Genomic DNA, 13,335 nt, shown 5'->3' with positions numbered 1-13,335 from the left:
ACGTTTTTTCTTGGCTTTCCTAATATTTGAACAAGCACTCTTGTTTAATTCAGTGAAACAGAATCTGCTTGCATTTGAATTGTGGTCAGCAGCGGGCATGCTGGGCTGGTTGGATCTCTTAAGCTGTAGCCATTTACTCCCCCATTGAGATTTAAGCTACTCATAGCTCATTTGGTTTGCATGTTTCCATTCTTTAAGGAATCATTAAACAGGCTCAAACCTACCCGTCGGACTGGCTGCAGCGGCTGCCGCCAGCTGCGCAGGGCAGGGTCGGTCGGCAGCACCATCCTCGCCTCCTGTCTTTAAAAACCGCGGGGAAGAGCCGGGATTTGACTGTAATGGGTGACGATTCGGTGACGGAGCCCCAGCCGCCTGAGAACCAGCGCTGTGGGCGCGCAGGAGGGTGCGCTCCCGGGGGCCGCGGTCTCCAGCGCGGTGAGGGGGCGCAGGCGCGTCCGGGGGGGGGGCTGTGAATGCGGCTCCGTCGGGCTGAAGTGCGAGCTGCTGAAACCCAGCAGGTCTAAACTGGAGCCACTCCTTAAGGCTTTTTCTTAAAACACGCCCCCCCCCCCCCCCCCCGTTTGGCTTTGCGCCAAAACACTGCAGCGACGAAACGGGACCTGCACTTGGCCACGTTCTCCACGCGGTGGCACCAAAGGCCCAGCCCAGGGCAGCCCCGGGCCAGCCCGGGGGTCGCCAAGTGGCACCAGAGGAGCAGCCCCTGAGGCCGGGGGCAGCTCGGCCCGGCCCGGCTCAGCCCAGCTCAGCTCAGCCCAGCCCAGCTCAGCCCGGATCAAAGCCCCGCAAATGCAAAGCTGAGCTGCTTCCCTTGGAAGCGTTCTTGCTGGCTTCCCCTGCTGCCCAAAGTTTCTGAAACTCCCTAACTGTGCTGTAAGTCATCTCCATTTCCAATGGCTATGGATAACAACAGCGTTGCGAAAGCTTTCCCTTCTGTCACCTGCGGAGATGCGCACTGCTGTCCTGAACCTCCGTGTAACGAGAGGCAGATGACGTCACAGCGTTGCACAGGGTCCGGGGCGCAGAAGGCGCTGCTGGCTGTGCTCTGGGTGGCACGGACGGTTGCTGCGGTGCCTGCCCTGAAGGGTCCCTGATCACAGGATAAACCTATTGCCTCCATTCTCCTTCTTTCTCGGTTGTTTTCGTACGTATGTAGTTTGTAAGCGCTTAGTATCAGGGAATGCATCGTAATTGCGAGTGAAGAAATACTCAGAGTAATGAGATGGACTGCAAAAAGGGGGAAAACATCTCTAGAGGGAGAAGAGAGTGGAGAGGCAGTGCCCTTAATAGGATAACTCTCAAGTGAAAGCAGCAGGATTTATTTGACTGTTTAACACACTGATTTTTCAAAGAGAGTTGGTCAGAAAATAGAGGGTTTGTTCCACAGAAAATTCCAGCGCTTCAGAGCTTGTTTCCGTTCCAGATCAGAACAAAAAGCGCAAACGACTCCCCGAAGTAACGTTCTGTAAAATATTGATTTGGGATAGTTGAGCTGGGCCCGTTGCTTGAGTTGTTCATGCTATGTTCAAATGTTTTCTTTCTTAAAAACAAGCTACTCACAGAATTCACATTTCGTGTATCTGAAATTTGAAATGAACTAAAATATTTTGTTCTGTCGCCCCCTAAAAACACTGCAAATAGCTGCGTGTTTGGGATTTAAAGCCTATTTTCTGGCATCCGTATTACATTGAAACGTTTTCAGCAGCTCCCCTTGCAATGTTTAGTACTCGGCATTTGATTTGGAGAGATCCCCAAGTCAAGTTGCCCATAGCTGGAATTTTAAAAACAAAAGAGGGAGAGAAAAACTTGTCTTCTATTTTAGGGTCTTGCAGTACTGGAAATGCAAACACTGCAGAGTGAATATTTAACTAGTGCATGAGAATCTAAAAAAGTGTAAAGCAAATGCAATGCAGCAGTCTATTTGCCTTATTCAACTAGAGCAGCATTAAGACATTAAAAATAGATTTACAGATTTCATAATGTGATTGCAACATTCACACAGGTTGGGATTTTTAATTTAACTTTGAACTGGATAATGCAGATTGCATGGAGACCAGAATGGACTATATTCTAATGGGAGAATTTGCCTTATGCAGGATTAACATATCAAAGGCAGAGAAGGATTTTTTGAGAAGATGGCACAATGATTTGGCTTGCTGGCAAGGTTGCCATCCTACTGAAGCTGTTGGCATCAGCGTGTGGTTTCAGACCGTTTCAGGCAGTCGGGCATTAGGGAGGCACTTGCTCTGCTTTTATCATGTTCCTTCGTGTTGACCACATGCGATAAAACTGGGCACGGTACAGTCTGGCAAATTTTGTTTCTATCTTCCCTTGGCCTTAGACCTCTGAGCCAACAGCCGCCTGCTAAGCGGCGGCACGGTGCGATCCTGGAAGGGCAGTGCTCTGGCAGCGGCCGTCCTGGTGGAAGTCACTGAAGTTGCCACTGAAAACAGATTGCATTTTTGCTGGGACTGCCCATACTTCTCACGGCCAGTGGTGATTAGCTTCCATTCCCATCCTTGCAGGTTGTTTTGTGTTCACTCAAACTAAAGGTATTTGCATCTGCAAGCAATGCTTCACGTGAACCCTCTTGTATTTGAGTACACGTTCTCCGTCTCCTTTGGAAATGGGCTCTGGTGGTGTTGATTTAGCAGTAAAGGAGGAGTGTGTGTCGCTTGCGATGAGGAGCACTTGCAGCTCTGGTAGTGGTGCTGCCCAGCCAGGGCACTTCCAGGTCAAACTTTGGGAAGTTTGCAGAATTTGCTGTTAGCAGAAGCCGGGCTGTGTCTGTGAGAGATTCCAGCACTCAGCACTGAGTTACTTCAAAAAAAAAAAAAAAAAGAAAACTAAGAAAAGACAGTGTTTTAGCACTGTTGGCTGGGCGAGTGAGTAGATGTCATCCTCTCATGTTTCTTCCCTAACCGCTGCCCTTGTGCTCTGACTCAGGTGTAGCTGATAACGGCAGTTTGAATGCTAGTCTAAATAATATTGCCAGAAAAGGCATTGAAGGCAGGTAGGTATTCAAAGAATTTGTATCACTAACAAGGGTAGATAGCTGCAGTACAGATTTCGGAGGTAGAGTGGAAAAGGTGAACGGTGGAAAGGACGTAGGCAGGTCCTTAGGAGCAACTGCCAGCGTGACGGAGGGATGGCCCACGCTGCTGCCGGTTTACTCTGCACAGGATACTTCCTTCTCTTGGGAATACAGTTGTCAGTGCAGCTGTGCCAGAGGTGGACTACTTCTCCACTGCCAAACAACCAGAATAATGCAATCCTTTGCTGTTTCACTCCAAAAGGATCAAACTACCACCACCTTCACTCCAAAAGGATCAGACAAACTACTACCACCTGTACTTAGAAAGGTAGAACACAACTCTGAGCCCCCTGCACACGCAAATGTGTAATTTTGCAGGTGCTGCGTCTGTCACACGCTATTTTGCACCCTAAGGCAAGGACATCAGATGGGATTATACCACCTGCTACCTCCTAAGAAAGGATATTCATTGGCCCGGCCCCTATCCACGTAGTAGCAGTATGTCTTACTGTGAAAATTCACCTCTGAGATTTCTCTCTGATAAAAGGTTCTCCTCCACAGCTGAACTCTCAGTATCACATTAGCTAGCTCTTTTCTAGTAGAAGTGGAAGCAGGGTATTTGCAAGTATCAACAGCCCGCTGTCCCTCTGCACAAAGACATTGCAACGCTCCACTGGTGTGGCAAGCTTTGTGTGCTTTTCTAGGATGGTGGCATTTCACGATCACAAGGATTATCCTTGTTCTTCCACAATGTCAGAAAATGGTCCATATGAAAACAACTGAGTGATGGAATGAACAAAAGGAGTTATGAAAACTATATAATTTCGTCTGAGAACTCTGATGCCTTCTGGGAAGCACCATATAACACCCAGCATGAAATATCCCATCAAACACGGACAGCACAGACGTGGAGCAATGTTGAGCAAGAAGTTTGACCAGAGCACCGATTATTGATTTCAAAACATCCCAGTGCTATGTGGCCACAACAATCCGAGGCAAAATTGGAGTAGTCAGAGAGAATCAAAGTGGTGCAGAGACGCTGCTCGCACAATGACTGTTGAAGATCACTTAATGCAGATATGCAAGAGCTGCAACAAGTTTCATGCAGAGACATGCCTTTATATTTAATTTAAGTATAGGCATCGGCACTCGCAGGGGAAGGAATGCTGTCTGAAAGTAATAGTGAGCTTTCTGCCGCTGGAACAAGAATTCATACTGAATCGTATCAAAAGCGAAGGAGTGGTGAGCAGCTTCAGTGCAGTGACTTGGGTTGAACTGGGTCTATGAACTGGGCTAACTCCTTACATCTTCAGAAATTAAAAATGAGGTTATTTTTAAGCTTGCATTGCTGCTGTCGGCGTGGTAGTTGTCCTGAGGATAAGGATGCTGCGATTTGCCAGAGCACAAATTAAGCCATTGCTTTTACACTTGGCCTTTTCTTAATCTACACTGCTGCTTTCCAGCCAGCTACAGCAGCCTCTGGGGATTCCTGGGCTATTTCCAAGTGACCTGTGCATGATAACAAAGAAAAAATAAACTTTTATTCACTATATGGTGATCCCTAACGTCAGCTGGAAAGTGTCTGGCGATCACCAAAATTAAGCTGAGAACTGGCCTCCATTAGTAGTTAGTCAGCTACACCAAAACCAGCAAATATCTATTTGTGTATTCTAGATGGAGTTGGAATGGTTGTCGTCTGAAGGGCACAGACAGTTCTCCAGTGTGGTCATTTTTAACATCAAAATGTTGGATTTTGATGGCACAACAACACTGTCAAGAAACAGATAATGCCACACAATCCATCCGAAATGGCACTCTGAAAGTCACGGTGGTTTTATGTGATCTCTTTGCCTTGTTTCTTCTAAACCAGAAGCCGGCTGGCTGAAGAATCTGGTCTGTCTTCCTATGATATCGGCAGGGGCTGAGGTCCACCAGTATGTTGGCTAAAAATCATGGTAGTATTAACACCTAAAACTTGCTGATTTTGTCTGCTCTTCTCTTAAAGTGACACTGCATTTAATGACAGCTCTTTTTTCTGAAATGAAGTTTCAAATTTATCTGAAACAAAGCAGCAAGTGCTTGTGAAATAGCTTCATTCCTCTCTGTTAGCCCTGGGTTCAAGATTTGGAGATTATTGAAACTATTTTCACTAATTCAGCTTGGAGCATTCCTGTAGGATTTTTTTAACCTCCGAGGATGTTTCATCAGCAGGTATTGCAATAGTCTGCAATGAGTTTTTATCCTTTTGGGCAAAAGTTAAATATGAATTTATACCACGATTGCATTAAGATTTCAGAACTGTGCCGCAAAAGCTAATCGATGTTGCTGTGATCTTACTTGCCTTGAGATTACAGGCAAACAACACCCCATTGATACAGTTAAACTTCCCATAGCAAGCGTGGATGATATACTGAGCTCCATTTTCAAAGGATGAAAACCTAGCCTTAGCTAGCTACCGAGTTCAATGGAGCCAAACTGTTACCCATAGTCTTTAAAGAACATGCTGTAACCTTTTTGCTAAACAATCTGCTCTGCTGTTACCAAGTTTTACCCAATATTCAAATGAAACTTATTCCTTTTCAACCTTTGCCAAGCTGAGGTTATTAAGAAAGAGATACAAATTAAAAGGATTAAAAATGCAGCTCTAATTAAACACATATGAGCAGTTAAGAGTCAGCTCTGCCCTGGTTATCTGTGCACGTAGAAATATCACACACAAAACAGCCATAGTCTCCATTAAGTGCTTGCTAAAGGCACCACCAAACAATGTAATAATATGCTGTGCCTTTCTCTACAGCTTTTTCTATGTAGGACCTAAAATGTTTTTAAAAAGTAGATGAGCCATTGCTACCCCCACTTGCGAAGGAGAAGCAGCTGAGGCAGAGAGCAAGGAGAGGAGCATTTCTCTGCTTGCATCTTCAACCAAGGTGAAGTAGGTGGCCTCCCCCACCGAGAGGAGCTCCTGGTTGTCCCCAAAAGCTGGGGCAGTGGCCTGAGCCAGGATGGGGATGGCTCGCCTTTCCAAGCAGACCTGATGTTTCTTTTCAGAAGAATGTAAAGTGCAACAAAAGCATATCAAGCAATTTTGGCTTTCTATGACAAAAGTGAGCTGGTGTCTCTTAATAAGTATCTAAACAAGGCCTTGAAGACACATAATCACAAAACAGCATGTGTGATCACAGCTCGGCATTTTAAAGGATTAGAGGGGGATTAGGACGGTTTGTAAATTCCTCACCAACCTTTTGTAGAGACAGGATGGAATATTTTTTAAAGAATTCACAAGCAGCAACTGTCTGTTAAAAGCCTTTATTCCCCTGATTTGTGCTGGGTGTGGATCGCTTTGTGATTTTTTTAAAAGGTAGCATAACATAGCTCATCAATCTAGGCTGCATGAGAGTCCTGCTTTGTATGATTCCTAATAAGTTTCCAGGGCTTTATGCTCCTCATGAAGAATGGGAAAACCTCCTTGCACCAGAGTATAACAGGTCCTTTCATTCTCCTGCCGGTGTTGCTGGTTTAACACACCCACCCAAGGGAATAATATCACCCGGGGAAAAAAAGTGAGCGAATTTTGATCCCCAAGAAGCGTTCCAGAAAAGCCACTCATATTCTAGTACTTCTGGGGCCAACAGATCATGATTGGCTTGAAAAATCACTGTAAATAATTAGGGTTCACCAGACAGGATAACAGGACTTACCTGCTTTTTCTGGGAATGGGAGACGAAGCTGGACAGGAAAGGAGAGGAACACCCTGACTCACGCCTGCATCCAGGTGAGATGATCTGACAGATCATTTGGATACGGTGCGTATTAAACAAACAGGGCTGTTCAGAGCATCCCTCAGGCGAAAAGGAATAGGAAATACTATGTAAAAAAAAAAAATCTGTTTGCTTGAATGGGTTAATTTTTCAATATTATTTTTGGCTAGTGGTTGATGGGAAACGTTGTAGGGAGAGTTGTCCAATTGTCCGCAGGTAGGGAGCAGCTGTGGTACCCAGTGCTAACCGTCTTGTTTTAATGGAGGTGAGACTTTCCCTGTGCTCATGTCTCTTTCTTTGTCCAAGATTGTAGCTTGGTTTGGAAGCATGGATAAAGTTCAGGAGTGTTGCAGCTAAGGCTGCAGGCCAAAGCTGACAGTGCTGCAGGATCCACGGTTGTCATCTTCTCACCAAGGCTGCTGAAGATAGAGTTTCGGTGCTGCCCAACTCTACCTGCTTCTAGCAAAGTGCGGTAATCCTTGCCTATTTGCAGATCTGCCAAGGATAGGTCAATGAAAAAATACTGTAAACTTTGGGCCGAGCTTGCAGGTAATAGTATCTTATCCAAAAGTCTGAATGTTCAAAGATCTGAACCTGACGATTTCCTCTATGTTATTATCTTACCACTGTTTCTTTAGCCAAAATCTAATCTTGACCATGAAAGCTACTTTGGGTTAAGGATGTGAATTTAAAACATCCTATCTAGTCCTTAATAGCCTGTGTATGAGCACTTACTACTACTAGTCCGAAGAGGTCTCACAGCGGTCACCCATGGAGGTCCTCAGGAATTGGCAAACCTTTCTGGACAACTCCATATGTGAGCAAACGGCTGCAGCAGCTCTGCCTTTAACAATTGCACACGTTCTCATAAACTTTTCTTATTTCTTTTATTTTTACTGTCTGCATTTACCAAGGTGCAATCATAAGGGGATTTGCCTAGAAAAGTTTGAAGAGATATGTGCAGGAGGAGGGAGGGATTGTCCCCCAGCCGCGGTGTCAGGCTTGTGGCCCGTTGCTGTTGGATGAGCTGGTGACTTGGGTATCAACACAAGTGACGGGGCCACTACCCAGGCAGCAACAGCATCCTCCCTGCAAGGAAAAGAGGGAGGGTTCCCACCCCGTGTCAGTTTGACTGGTTCTTTGCTCCCTTCTGGCTCTTCATTCGTAAGTATATTTGGAGTGGTGTTCATTTGCCAGATTCTGTGTGGATAAGTAGGGCATGGGGATGTTAATTTTTGTTGCTACTTGTCCTTCAGACATGGCCCGCGAGTTCTGGCCCAGGGCCAGGCTGAAGAGGTTAATGCGTTGCTGGCAACCCTCTAACCAGAGGTAGTTTGCACTCAGGTGCCTCTCTCTGTAGAAACACAAACACGGTATTTCGTATGGTCACCCCTTAGGAAATACAGTAATTCACATTAGTTTAATTAACCCGGAGAAGCCATTGTACTGAAATGCAGCCACCTGTAAGTGCGAGCAGAGCAAGAACCACGGTTAAATGGGAGAAAGGTCCCAATTTTAAACCAGAAGAGTAGGTGTAAATCTTCCCCTTAGAAGTGGGGAGGGATTAGTATGTACAGGCCCAGCAGGAGCCCAGTTTATTGCTAATTGTGTCTTCACATTTTAGCCGCATAAAAAAAAGATAATCCTTGAATATTTAATGTCCCATTTCTTCATGACCACAGAGATGAATTGGGAAATGAAAGTAACTGGAAGAGAGGAGCAGAGAGCAGAACACCACAGGGAGCTGCAGCCTGAGCCGGGGTGCGGGTAAGGCACAGGGACCTGCCCTTTCCCTGCTGGGTTGTGCAATGGAGAAGCACTCGCCACCTTACAAGGTGAGGCTTTTTGCTCTTCTTGCCCTGCTTTTCTCCTCCTCCTCCATGTTTTAATAATTCCTGGGTGACCGATACTGACCTGGAGGTCAGGAGTCTCCAGTTAACAGCCAGGAAATGCCCTTCCCGTTGGTCATTATTGCCTAATTAACAACTTGAAATATTTCACAATCAATGCCAATGACACAAGATGGCCATTTGGAGGGGTGGGGGCTGCAGAGCACTTGGCAGCTTTTGCATGTGAAAGCCCGGCAGTGAGATGCAGAGGCCGATGGATGCCTCGGCTGCCGCCGCCGCCTGCTCTGGGCTGGGGGCTCTGCAGTGGTGCCCCCAGTCTCACTTCCACTGAGAAGAAAGTTTTTCACAAATACAATGGCTAGAAATGGCTGGGTTTAAGGACAGGTATTTCCAACCAATGCCACGGTGTCAGAACCAGCTTAGAAAAGCTGGGAATAATGAAAAGGGCTTGAGCAGCCCATTCCCTCCCCGTTACCGTTTCTGGTCTCAGACAATGAATCCTTGGCTTGAATCAACACCAGGCTGGGCTGAGCCAAGGTGGCTTCTTGGGCTGGCAGGGGCTGAGAGAGCAGGAGCAATTCCCAGTCCTTCACCCAACCTCATCTGCCGGTCCGGTCAGTCTGCCACCAATGATGTGACCTATATGTATAAAAATATATATACATCTTTCATGAGGGACACTCCCTATCCAAGGAGTTTTACAGTGTTTGTGGCACGTTGAAAGGTTTGTTAAAAAAAGCTGAGTTTTAGAAACAGCCTCCCTCTCTACCTAATGAGGAATATAATGGGAGAGGGAAGCGCATTTTAACGTCCTGTCTGGCGGCCATGGAAAAGTAATGCAGAAACTGCTATAGAGTAAGAGGGTTTGAGGGCTGGAGCTAGCTACTGGGTGCCTGGTCTCCATGGGAGTTCTCCATGGGCCACTTGAAGTCACTGATCTGGCAGAAAATTCACACAACAAAAGCAAGGCATGGAGGCGTCCAACGAGTGCCAAGAGCTGGATCCTGCTGCTGGGAGCCCAGAAAAGGGAGAAGGAAGAGATGAAAGAGAAAGCCCCCCTGCCCCCGCCCCGGCCTTTGAAGAGCAGCCTGAGGCCGCACTCGCTATAAGTGAATCCGGGCACTGCCGCAGTGTCCAGCATCGCGTATCCGATGAGCATCAGGAGTGCAAGGACACGGTTATCTCTGCTGAGATGGAGCACATGGCGTAGCACGTACACCAGCACGATGCTTTGTCCTGCTCTAGTATGCACTTTGCCAGTACCCCAGCCAATTCACCCCTTAAAAAAGATTATAAAATTGAACCAACAGAGGGAATTTGCTTCAATGTGGGCATGGAATTGCCCATCTGGCACCCAGATGCCTTCAGACTGGATTTGGCATCTTCTTGCAGCACAGCCTTACACAGAGAATTAATATAGAGCAGCTAACTTCATACCATTGTAATGTAACATTAACTTCCATCTGCAGGCACGGAGAGTGTTGTGGTGATGTATTGACGGCAGTATAAACGTATCTCATGTGCCTATACAATGAACAGAGCTTATACAGCGGCTCCTGGTGAAGCTGGGGTGGAGGGACCAGAGATGAGCCTGGTCTGAGAGTTCTGTAACTGGCCTCTTCCTTTCAGGGCAGGACCAGGAGGTGTGTAAATGTTCTCCCATGTTACACCACCAAAAGAGGTAAAGCCAAACACGAGTACACCTGAAAGAGTATTTGCTACTATAAATGATGCTGAAAATGAATATGGATGAAATACAGCTGAACCTTTTTTTAATGCACTTTGCTGTTTACATTTGTTCTTTGGGGATACTTGGGCTGCAGTCAATGTCACTGTTTCCTTTGGAGAACCACAGTCCTTTTATTGTGTTAATCATCCACCTGCAATAAGAGAAAAAAAATAATAGATACAAAAGTAGCCCGTCACTGTAGCATAGCTAAGGAGAGGAAGAACCGTGCAAAGTGAAGTTTTTCTGTTAAGAGTGTGCTTTTAAAGGGTCACAGAGCTGATCAGCAAGGAGTGTAACTCAGGCATCCTGACAGCCCCGCTCCTGCTCTGTTCGTCACAGTGATACCTAAACCCTGAATAAATCCCTGGGTATTCCTAGGTCATGTTTGCTTTTTCTCAGACTAGTTTCCCAGCTAATGCTTTCAGAAACAGGTTTGAAATTAAGATTTCCATATTTATGTTCCTATTAACATAGATACATTAAAAAACTTAATGAGCTTATGTAACAAATTGCTACATGACATTGTTAACAATTCAAGAGAGGATCTGTACTTAGGTAGATAAGAATGGCATTTGCAATGGCACCAGCTCTGGTAAAATTACAAGGAGCATCAATTGCATGCTTCAGGTAGACTGTCCTGAGACTGGAGCCTAAAGGTCTCTGGCATGGTCCAGTCCCGCCGGCGAGGTGTGTGCCTGGGGAGCCGCGTGCCACAACCCATTTGCAGAGCTTAAACAGGGTGATACAGCCCCAGCCCGCAGCCTCCGCCCAGGGACTGTCCATGTCCGAGGGACAAGATGAGGCTGTGGTCGCAGCCCAGGTCTCGGCAGAGCCTCTTTGCCATCACAGCCTTCCTGTGTTAAGCAAGACCCTTTGGGCATGTCTGCAGAGACCGGAGCTTTCTCTGTGCCTGCTCTGAACTGGCTCGATGTGTCAGTGGGTTTGGGAGGCCGCCAGACATTGCTCTGCCGGAGCCAGTGTGCCTGCTCCAGTAGGAAATTGGTGTCTCAGGCGCTGCAAGGGCTCCTGGAGCTCCCAGATCACATCTGGCCAGCTTGGGGCAGGGGTAGGGCAAGCTGGAGGTGTTTGTAGCTTGTAGTTATGCTTTACATTTCCGTGTTTCCTGCTTCCCCACTATAAACAAGGAAATACTGCACCCCCAAACTTTTGGGACAGGAAGACGGCATGCTGCCTGTGTGCGTAGGTAGTGCAGAGCTGGCGAAGACCAGCAGAGCGTGGCAGACGTTCAGCCGGTCTGAGACTGCTGGAGATGTAAATTGTCCCCTGCTTGTGTGCAGACACGGTCCTCACTACTGACCAGGCTCATGGGCACAACACGCTCTCCACAGAAGCTGGGACATTGCTTTTAGGAAGGGAGGGCTCAGGATTTAAAAAAGCAAGTACTCTCCCTCCCCAGTTAGCACAAAGAGTTTTATATAGACAAGTCGGTAGGCTGGGGCTCTTCCACCCAGTCTCCCAGGAAGCCACCGCTGGCCAACAGCTGTGGCAGCAGAAGCGTAAACTCATCCCTCCCTCCCATTCATTGCGAAGCCTCTCTGTGACTATTTACATGCCACCATTATTAAGCAGGGCCAGGTTTGGGCTCCAGAAGGCACTGCGGGCTTGATGAGGTTTGGCTTGCTTTGCTGGAACAAGCCACAGGCGTAAGTCACAACTGGTGCCTTGGGCATGGACAGGAGCCTGGGTGCTCCCAGGGCACTGGGGGCTCTGGGGGGCTTTGGCCTCATGGCCACGTTTCGCGGGCACCGTGGTGGCTGTGGCAGCTTTATTTGCTGGCTGGAAAAGAGCAGATGATACCTGCCCCACCAGAGAACAACATTGTGCCCTGGAAACCTGGGAACAAACTTGAACTGGTGAAGAGATTTGTGCTGTTTGCAGTGATGTTGCTCTGAGCGGCTTCTGACCACGCTGCAACAGATTTACAGTCTCGCTGAAATGCAAGCAAGGATTCCTTTGGCAAAACTATGCTGGGATAAGCTATGCTGACAGAAGAGCACTTTAGCTGGTGTATTCTGTGTTTACACAAGAGGAGTTCTTTATCGGTCTAGCTATACTGGCAAATCTCCCCTCAGGCTAGTTAGTCTTCTCTCTGCAGCTTTGCTGTGTAGCTGTATAGGCAGAGTCTCCAAGGAGAGACGCATCTGGCACTCAGCAAGGGGACTTGCGAGAGAGCCTCGCAGTGCCTGCACGGGACAGTTTGCCAGGCTCCCCCGCGGGACAAGCATTGCCCGGCAGCCTGGACCCAGCCTGGAGTTCAAGTCATTCTGGCAGCGCACCAGCACCCACCCTCGGTGCGGACACGGTGCGCTCTGGGGTAACCCGTAATTTGCATGGGTGCAGCTTGACCTGGTTTGAGCTCGTGTCTGCCGCTGGATTTGCATCTGTTCAGCTGAGCTGGTTTTGTTTCGCTGCTGTGATTGTTTTCAATTCTAATGCAGCCCAGCACAAGGAAGTGGTGGCCTCGTTCCTCTCCTCTCAGCATAGGGCTGGCTTTCAAAGGCAACCATCCGTCTTGCACCGATACGACTCTCAGTTGTAAAAACTGCCTTCCCTGCCCTCCAAGTTCCCTCTCGTTCCTCGACAGACCCTTGTCCCATGGCTCCCCAAAGCAAAACTTCCCCGTGCCCCAGAGGGAGGGAGCAGCTATTCTCATGTCCCCTCCTAGGCTTCCGTCGGCTGCTGTCCAAGACCGTGCTCCCAGGGTCATTAATCTCGGCTCTCTGGACCACCAAGTCATCTAACAGCATAAGTTTTATCTGGATCAGGTGTGGACCTATAGCTCCCCTTCTGCTGAGTTAGTCAAAGCACGTGGTTAGAGTCAGCTTTGGAGTTTTTGTAAATTTGGGTTGGTGACAGGATGATGGACCACGTCTAGTGCAGTGGTGTGGGCAAAAGACATCTTACGCAGGATAAAACTGCTGCTAC

General features: G+C 47.6%; 1 protein-coding gene across 2 annotated transcripts in view; it reads left to right on the top strand.

The window, feature by feature from the left end:
* RTF2 (replication termination factor 2) overlaps positions 1 to 13,335 on the top strand; it is a 50,788-nt gene that overhangs the window by 35,922 nt on the left and 1,531 nt on the right. The window contains exon 10 of one of the 2 annotated variants that reach the window (XR_014229690.1): positions 2,360 to 3,807. The exons of the other annotated variant lie outside the window; for it this stretch is intronic. The gene's annotated coding sequence lies outside the window, so the exon portion shown is untranslated. Of the gene's footprint in view, positions 1 to 2,359; positions 3,808 to 13,335 lie in introns of those variants that run through there. 2 annotated transcript variants of the gene reach the window in all.

The sequence above is a fragment of the Platalea leucorodia genome (genome assembly GCF_965183815.1).
Source record: "Platalea leucorodia genome assembly, chromosome: 13".
Lineage (NCBI taxonomy): Eukaryota > Metazoa > Chordata > Aves > Pelecaniformes > Threskiornithidae > Platalea > Platalea leucorodia.
This window is presented reverse-complemented; position numbering and strand designations above follow the sequence as displayed.